We start from the raw sequence: 9,652 nt of genomic DNA on the forward strand, positions 1-9,652 counted from the left end.
AAAAATTACCCGATGATTCCCAACCCTTGTGAAGTGGCATAATAAGCAGAAAAGAGACCTGTCAATAACTGGGAAGGGGGTGTCACCAATACACTGGTTCACCCTACCTACTGACCTACTTTTTCCGGAATAAAGCGTACTAAATTTCGAGGAGCGAATGTGGGTTGTAAAAAAACGGTGCTCGATTGAAAAACCCTTTGTCAAAACAAACCAATTTCAAGTACCTACCGCGGTGAATTAGAAGGTCGATATATTTTCGGAGACAGGTGCAACCAACCTCCGACCATAAAGTGATATGGATATTCCAGATCTTATTGGAGGAACGGAAGTCTTCCATTGGCCGGATGTATTAAAATCCGCAAGTAGCGGAGGCCGGAAGTGATTTGCAGAATGAATGCTTTGAGAAGGCGCTCAATTTTGATATATATTTCATTTTATACGATCTTCGGATTTCTGGTGCATTTTTCTGCTAGAAATTGAATGAACTTGTATAAACCTCGTGAAAGAGTTCGGAAAGATCTTAGATACATAAATAAAGGTTTAGTTGCACTTTAAACTGCAATTTGTGTATGCTCATGAAATATATATTCGTTTCATTTTTTAAAATTCATTAATTAATACAGAATATATGTACATTAGAGGGTTTGTTGGTAATAAAAACTAACTAACTATCACGCCATTTCAGCAAGGGTTGGTAGAGAGAAAAGAACCCCACATATATTATTTTTATTTTTTATTGTTACATTTTTTATTACAATTTATTTACATTTCTACTTAATACAATCTTATAATTTTAGTTGCGCTGAGCCTCTCCAAATAAGAGACTAAGCTCTTGTGCTTGGAGAGGGACTTTTTTTTTAGTGACATGTCATTTTTTTTAAATATGTTACTGTGGAACGTATATTTTTAAGCGGTACGAGAAAGTTATCTGTCTTTGCAAACAATCTTCGCCTCTTCCACATTCATGCATCTTCTCACATGTACTAGCCGATTATTCCGACTACTAATTTGACCACTTTCAATTATTTAAAGTATTTGATCATGCCAAGTTTTCTTCGGTGTTCCTCTGATTTCATTTCTAATTCATTCGCCCTATAAATTTATTTTACTGTCCATTTGCACATATTCGATTCACATGCCCAAACTATCTCAAGTGATTTAGTTTCATATATGCCCAATATCATGGATGGAATGTTGAATGTTCACAAGCATATAAAGTGATCACGTAAACCAGCTAACGATAGATATATGAATACCCAACTCAGTCTTTTAACCTGAGTCTTCTGCGGACAAAACTGCTTCTGGAGAGTGATTTTTTTTTAAATTTTATATCATAGTCGATTATATGTATTAATAACATATTTTCTTGAATAAAAAAATATTTACACAAGTAAACATGATTTGATTTGTGATTATATTGTTTAAATACAACCACAGATGGCAGTACAAGCAACATTTTAGATGTAAATGTCCGTCCATGTACGGGCATACTCCTTTGAGGAAAGTTAAGTATGGCCGAACGTCCATATTCCTGGATAGATTAAAACAAAAAAGATCAGTAGCTACTAAAATGAGGGACTCGTGTAGAAATCTGCGACATAAAATAAGGTCACAAAGTCACGTAATATAATTACTTTGGATAATTCTACGAGTAGCTCGGAACTGTTCCACACGTATGTATGTTATGCTGGGTGAACGTCTGCGTCAGAACTAACGTGACAGCCTTCAGCGCAGATGATAGATTATATGCGAAAATACAGCCAAAATATTATTACATTGTGCCTCGTGAAAAAAGCATCCCCTTTCGACAAGTACTATTGAAATTCTGACATCCGGTGACAAAGGGTTGTTTATCAAAACATAATAAATATGTAGAAAAAAATATATACAGCAAAGCGTAAGCTAAAATAAATATATATTATTAGACATCTTCTTCTTTGTGAGTTACAATCTTTGTGGTGATGAGTTTGCTTCTTAATTAGGCATTTTTTTAGTATTTTTAGATTTGATGTTTAATTTGTAGAACTCCATTTTAATTTATATTTTAAATTAAAAAGGAATTATTAAAGAAAACACTTATTTTTTACCACGTTTCGGAAGCTAAGCTTCCATTTTTAGATCCAAATGCAAACTCAGTCGTCATAAAATGTACTCAAGTGGTAAAAAATGTGTTTTTTTTATTTCAAAATGTCTTACCACAAAGTAAATGCCGAAACAATAAATTAAATTAAAATAGAGTTAAATAAATAAACAATTGTCACAAATTTTATTTTTATGTGTTCTTAACACTTAAATACAATTTAGTAGACTCTAAAAATCAGTGTTTGATTCAACATTTAAAATATAAATTATTATGGTAATTTAAGTATAAAAATCCTTTTAGTTCATTACATTTTTATGCGATTTATTTTATACCGTCTCGCTTCCTACAATACTCTTAAATATTGTATTGTTTCGCGGAAGGCTGGAGTGTAATCATGTTTATTGGATGAAAGAATAAGTTCCTGTTTATCTAATAAAGCCTTAAATGTAATAATATCCTTAATTTGAAGCAGGTCTCACGGAATGAGATAGAGTATGTGCTAGTGGTAAAAATGTGACGCACATTGGGTATTCTTCAAACGATTTGGTGAAACTTTTTTACTTTTTTTTACAAATAAGTTGAATGAATTTTATTTGACCGGCTGGTCAAATAAAATTAATCTGGAAAAAACTACAAAGTTGTTATTTTATTCTATAAAATGCAATTCCACCAAAAAACGTAAGTAAAAAACTTAAATTTAACGATAATGCTTATCTCAACCTTGCATTATTTTTTCACCATTCGAACATCTTTTTTACTTCGATATGCCGCACATTCGAGAGTAAGGGATTGGATTACAACTGCATTCAGTCTACTTTTATACTTGAATAAGTTTTACTTGGAATATATAGAGTTTTAAATTGTTTTTTTCGGGACAGTTTTAAAATGCCCCAGTGTGCGGCGCCTAGAGGGTAGGAAGCAGTACATTGTTAATAAGGGATGTTTCCGTAAGAGCAAAGTTTCATTCTCATTGCGACATCAAGTATTTGGTTATGGCGCCCTAAATCAACCTTTATATTCTGCAGTAACCCGCGGACGTGTCACTCTCCGCAACCGAAACAGGAAGGACATAAATCTTCCTGTCATTAGTCCTTCAGATCTACGTGATGTGTTACGTACATACATAGCTCTTTGACATGCAACACTGCGAATGTAACAAAAATGCGATCCGTTTTTCCTAAGTAATGTAGGATAGTGTTATTTTTTGACATATTAACATAGATAAAGAAGAATACGGAAATCTGGGCATTTACGGGGCTTATGACCGTCATAGGCTGGTATGAGTGAATACTTTACACACTTGTCACTACTTTTATACGGAGTTGAATGATGAACCCTTAATATCAGCACTATGAACCGATTAGAGTCATCCGAAATGTGGCTACATTGTAGAATGCCACGCATTCCATGGACCTACATATATGGTCAGCAACGCAAATGTACTGCATAGAGCAAGTGCAGGGAGACAGTTGCTGATTGATATCAAGGTTTGGAAAGTGTCCTATCCTGGGGCATGTGCTGAGAGGAGAGAAGTACATACAATCTATTTGCACCTAATAATGGGACGACGATATGTGGGCAGAAGGCAGATTTCCTGGCTCCGGAATATACGAGATTGGACGGGGATCAGGACCATCGAGGATCTGTTTAGAGCTGCCCAAGACAAGGAAAATCACTCTCAAGTAAAAGTCGGCTGCAAAACTGGTGTTGCAGGTTCGATTCCCGCCAATTGAAAAATAAATCCGAGAAAGATTTATTGTTAATTTGTCTGGGTATTTGTGATGTACTTTTCACATTTACCTTCCTTTTCCTTACTATCTTACTTGCAAACAAGCCTTGCAAAAGAAGTTGAAGCCTTGCGGCTTAATCATTTAAAAAATATATATGAAAGTACATTCATATCACGTTTTTTTCACTCGTTACAATATTTGAATGATAAAACACGTGCCAACGTTTTGTTTGCTTTGTGCGTGTGGTGCGTCAATTTCTTACGTCAAAAAGAATATATTTTAAATATCATAAAAATAAATAATTCATGTAGTAAGATCATTTTCCTTTATTTCGTATCAATTATAACACATGCTGATGTTTATTTAAGTGTGTATATAACAATAAAAATATCACATCATTAATTATAATTATATTCCATTTTATGAACTCCTTTTAAAGGCTTTGACAATCAATTCGTAAAATGTATTGTGTTAATAATATCATAGTGATTCATTGAAAAACTTATTGTAATGCAAATTACACATCGCCCGTGAAAGAGTAATATCTCGTAAGCAACTAGACTTTTTAGAAATATTTTGGACATTGATTATCAAATCACGACAGTTATCACTAAAACCAGCTTTTCACAGGTCGTAAGCCCTTCAAATACACAGATTTCTATATTGGTCTTCATCTATGTTAATATATCAATAAAAATAAAATTTATATTTATCTAGTAATTACCCAAACTTGAGATATTAAAATGTAAAATAACTCCGTAATAATAAAAAATAACAAAAAAAACCAAGAGAAACCCAGATTTGTGAACAAGAATTTGAACATTCTTAAAATGATTTGAATAAAATAACTGGTCAAATTATAAGCTGCATAAAAAAATTAAAATCACGTTTTCAGGCGTCTTGGGTATGTGAGGTAATTCGGTAAGGATTTTCAAAACATTGAAATAAAAATTAATTTATCGACAAATGGATTTCAAGTATATGTCTAGTAGGACATTGATTGAATTTTTTCCTTGATTTTCATTAATGACACATCGCTCACTTCTTTCAACAACGTCATATATCAAAAAACTTGATTTTTCAGGAGATCGTTTTTAAAGTTTAAGAATATAATAAAAATAATAATAATTAAACCCTTATCCGCACCCCAATGGTGCATAGGGCACTGCTTCATATAAATGCAGTGTTATCTTGATCGTTTACACATGAAGGAAAGGTGATCAGTCCTCCGCTTCAGGTACCAGTCCAGGGTAATATTGAATAAATATTACTGTGAAAAAATCACTCATATTTACTTAACCCCCCCTGAGAGTCGAACCTGGGACCTCCACAACGGTAGCCGAGCGTGTTGACCATAACACTGCGAAAGCGGACTAAGAATATAATAAAATGTATTAAAAATAAATATCAAGCCACTTATTGAACTTTTTACTGTGCAACAGATCTTTTTAGGTAAAACCTGAAGGTTTTTTCTCCATTTGAAAAATATTTAGTATATTTAAAAAAATAATTCAACGATATCTTTCCTTCAAAATGCAAAAACAACACTTTCTGCCCTGTAGCGGGTAAATATTAAGTAAAAAATATGCCGCTTTTGCTAGGATATAATACATTTCCTGGGCATTCCGAAAACATGCACAACTGAAAATTGACGATATTTAATAAATGACGTTGTTGAAAGGGGTGAGCGACATATCTAAATAATGGATATAATTAAAGACTATGTTTGATATTATAATACGTAGTTTATCATACAAACCATGAGATTTTCTTCTTACTTGTGTAAAATGGTTGGGATTCGGTGTACCATACGGCTGCACGTACGAAGTTATATAGTTTTCCAGGCGGCCGCTAGTTGGCGGTAGTGGTTCTAAATCATCTGTTTCCGGCTTCCACCGGAACTCGGGACCACTTCCGGCCCCCACAGACCTCACCTTACCTGAAATCTTGGTGTAAGAGCGCTCGCACACCAGTAACTATTTCGAACCTATTATTCGATCACGAAAAGAACACCTATTCCTAATTGGCAGTTTTCAGTCGAGTAACGAAAAAAGAGAAAAGTTGCCAGTAAAAATAGAACACACATAGCTCACTTCTTTCAACAACGTCATATATTTAAAAAAAAACTTGATTTTTCAGGAGATCGTTTTTAAAGTTTAAAAATATGAAACAATGTTGTAAAAATAACTATCAACCAACTTATTGAACTTTTTACTGTGCAACACATACATTTAGGTAAAACCTGAATATATATATAATATATATATATATATATATATATATATATATATATATATATATATATATATATATATATATATATATATATATATATATATATATATATATATATATATATATATATATATATATATATATATATATATATATAATTTTTTTTTTGACTCCTGACCCAACTTCTGTTCCTTTTTCCAACTATATTCGCTTCATAAATTTGTTATACCGATCTTTCCTCACTCATTCGTTCTACATACCCATACCATCTCAAAATGCCTTTCTTAATTTTATCGATGATGCTTATCTCAACCTTACTTTTTTTCTTATTTCACCAATGGAACATCTATCATACATCGTTTTGCCGCACATTCGTCTGAGAGAACGCATTTTGACTGCATTCACAGAATTTTCATCCTTCTTTTGCTAAGTCCATGCTTCAAGGATTTATTATTGTGTTTGATATTCAAAACAAGCGCGGTGTATCAATAAACAGAAGTGTTGGATATTTTCCGTCGTAAACCATACTTCTAGAAGTTTACCTTATGTCGGGAGTCACGTTTCCAGTAGCTTTATCAATCCGAGAGACGTATTCTCTTATCGAGATGCCGTAAGGCGGGGGATGTTGAGAATTTTGGATCTCGAATAGTTGAAGGGTCCACGGGAATAACAGTGAATGTCCGAAACATGCCAACCTTGGTATGGAAAATTCAAATTTATGGAAATTTACAACATTTGAGTGTGTCCAAATACTTATTCACAAATCTGGATTATCTCCAATTATAGGAGTCATTTTTCATATTATTTTTGAAATCTTAACATAGATGAAGAAGAATATGGAAATCAGGGCATTTTTATGGATTTGGACCATACAAATAAAAATGTTTCTGCTCAATAAAAAAGCTTCTTCATCTCACCAATAGATGTCTCTTGTGAAAATTCTAGTGATTACAAGGTTTTGTCGAAACCAGTTTGAGAAATAAGTGGTTAAAAACAAAGTTGTTTTATTTTATTTTACGAAGTTATATTTTCGTTTTTAGAGTTATATATATTATTTATCAATGATACACACCCTGAGCTAGAAGATAGATCACTGTGATATCCTTAACCATATGTCGTGTTCAAACATAATTATAATACATTATTTTGGGACATCACCTTCCGCAAGATACAAATTTAATCTTGTAAACCTATTTCACTAGTGTACGAGTATCATGAATGTTAACATTTTTTATTTATTATTTATTTTACGAAATTTGTGTGCATTATTTTGTAAACCACTTTTTGGAACATTTTCGTAGTGTCTGGTGTGTTGTAACATTGTGTTTGGTTACTATAAATCTAAAATTACGATAATTTTTTTTATCACAAATTTAGTGAATTCAAGCACTTTCTTTTGAATTTGAACAATATATATAGAAGTTCCAAGGATGTGAGCAGTGTGATTGTCAATCATGAGTAGAATTGGTGAATGTTACCCGTGTGTAAAGTGATAACTTAAACCAGACTATGACGGTCGTAATCCTCGTAAATGCCCACACTTCTTGAATCTAATTCATATTTGTTGAGATGTTAAAAAATAATTTTACTGTACATTATTATGGATGTTACGGCATTTATATATTATTAACGAAATATTCGACAAGTATTCACAATGAAAATAATAAACAAATTACCAACCAAATCAAAAAATTCCTTATTTCAAGTTTTACTTGGTAAAAAGCATTATTTCTTTAAATAAGTTGCTTGAAAACGACGTGGAATGCGTCGAAATACGTGTCCAAATAGATTTTAACAATAAGTGATAACGAAACTTACATTAAAAATGGAAACTTACATTAAAAATGGAAAGATGTTACCACAAAGTGACTGCGGAATTAATCAATAAAACCATTATTTACGACTTATCCCAAAGTCAAAAAACGATATGCTAGAACAATCTATATATATATATATATATATATATATATATATATATATATATATATATATATATATATATATATATATATATATATATATATATATATATATATATATATATATATATATATATATATATATATATATATATATATATATATATATATATATATATATATATATATATATATATATATATATATATATATATATATATATATATATTTATATATATATATATATATATATATATATATATATATATATATATATATATATATATAATATATATATATATATATATATATATATATATATATATATATATATATATATATAAATATATATATATATATATATATATATATATATATCTTTAATACAAGAAACCATTCCTTACCCCATACTTTAACTTTAAATATTATATAATTTTTTTTATAAATCCTCCTGACGATAAAGGGTTTCATTGTTTTCACGTCACATATAGTGCGAGTAGAAAAGGATTGTCCGCCTCCGTGGTGTAATGGTCAGCGTGTTTAGCTACCGTGCTGGAGGTCTCGGGTTCGTTTCCCAAAGGGGGTGAAAATAAATATTAGTGATTTTACACTGTGATATTTATTTAATATTACCATGGACTGGTTCCTAAAGCGCAAGAGTGATCACCTTGCCTTCATGTAAGTTATGATCAAGGTAACACCGCGTCAATTCGATGCAGTGCCATACGTACCATTGGGTGCGAATAAGGGTTATAAGTATAAGTAAGAAAAGGATTGATACCTCACTAACACATTGAAGGGTACAATTGATACAAGAAAATCTTAATAATATAAAAATAAAACTTAAGAAAAAACGAATAATCGAAGCATCGACATCTATCAACCACTTTCTTTAGAATACACAGCTTTTTTAAATACTGTGTAATATATTCTATTCTAACCCTTATCCACACTCAATGATACATAGTATAGAAGCAGTGATACCTTGATTTTTGAATACACGAAAAAAGGTGATCAGCCTCCGTTTCAGGTACCAGCCCAGGTTCATATTAAATAAATATTAGACTGAAAAATCACTAATATTTATTTTAACCCTCTTGGGAAACGAACCCGAGACCTCCAGCATTAAAGCCTAGCGTGCTAACCACTACACTATGAAGGCGGCTAATCGTTATTCTATGTAATGTATGTAGTATAATTTTTATATTTTAAAATGTACGCATGCAATGATTTAATTTTGAACCCCTCTCTGCGCCATCTAGAGGGTGGGTAGTACTTGAATCGGGGGATAATTTTTGTGGGGGGAGGGGCGGCTAAAAGCCTTTTTACAATTTTTTCAATTTGTCTGGTTGGAAAATTCATTAATCCAATAATAAAACACCTCCAACTTTCTAAATTCCTACGGCGCAGGTTGCTCTAAGATTTTCTGAGCCTGAAACATTATTGATTGAGCTCTTTTTGCGTTATTATCTTTTGCGAGGGCCATTAAACTCAGCGTCCTATTAAAAGCTACATTAATTAAGCATTCTTTATTAACCAACTAACTAACCATCACGCCATTTCTCGCAGGGGTTGGCAGAGACAATAGAACGCCACACCAATCTGTCTTTGCAAACAATCTTCACCTCTTCAACATTATTGCATCTCCTCATACATATATCGGCTCCAATTATTCCGACTCCTGA

Source organism: Brachycentrus maculatus, unplaced genomic scaffold (assembly GCF_059751285.1).
Source record: "Brachycentrus maculatus isolate JH-2025_06_01 unplaced genomic scaffold, ASM5975128v1 h1tg000442l, whole genome shotgun sequence".
NCBI lineage: Eukaryota > Metazoa > Arthropoda > Insecta > Trichoptera > Brachycentridae > Brachycentrus > Brachycentrus maculatus.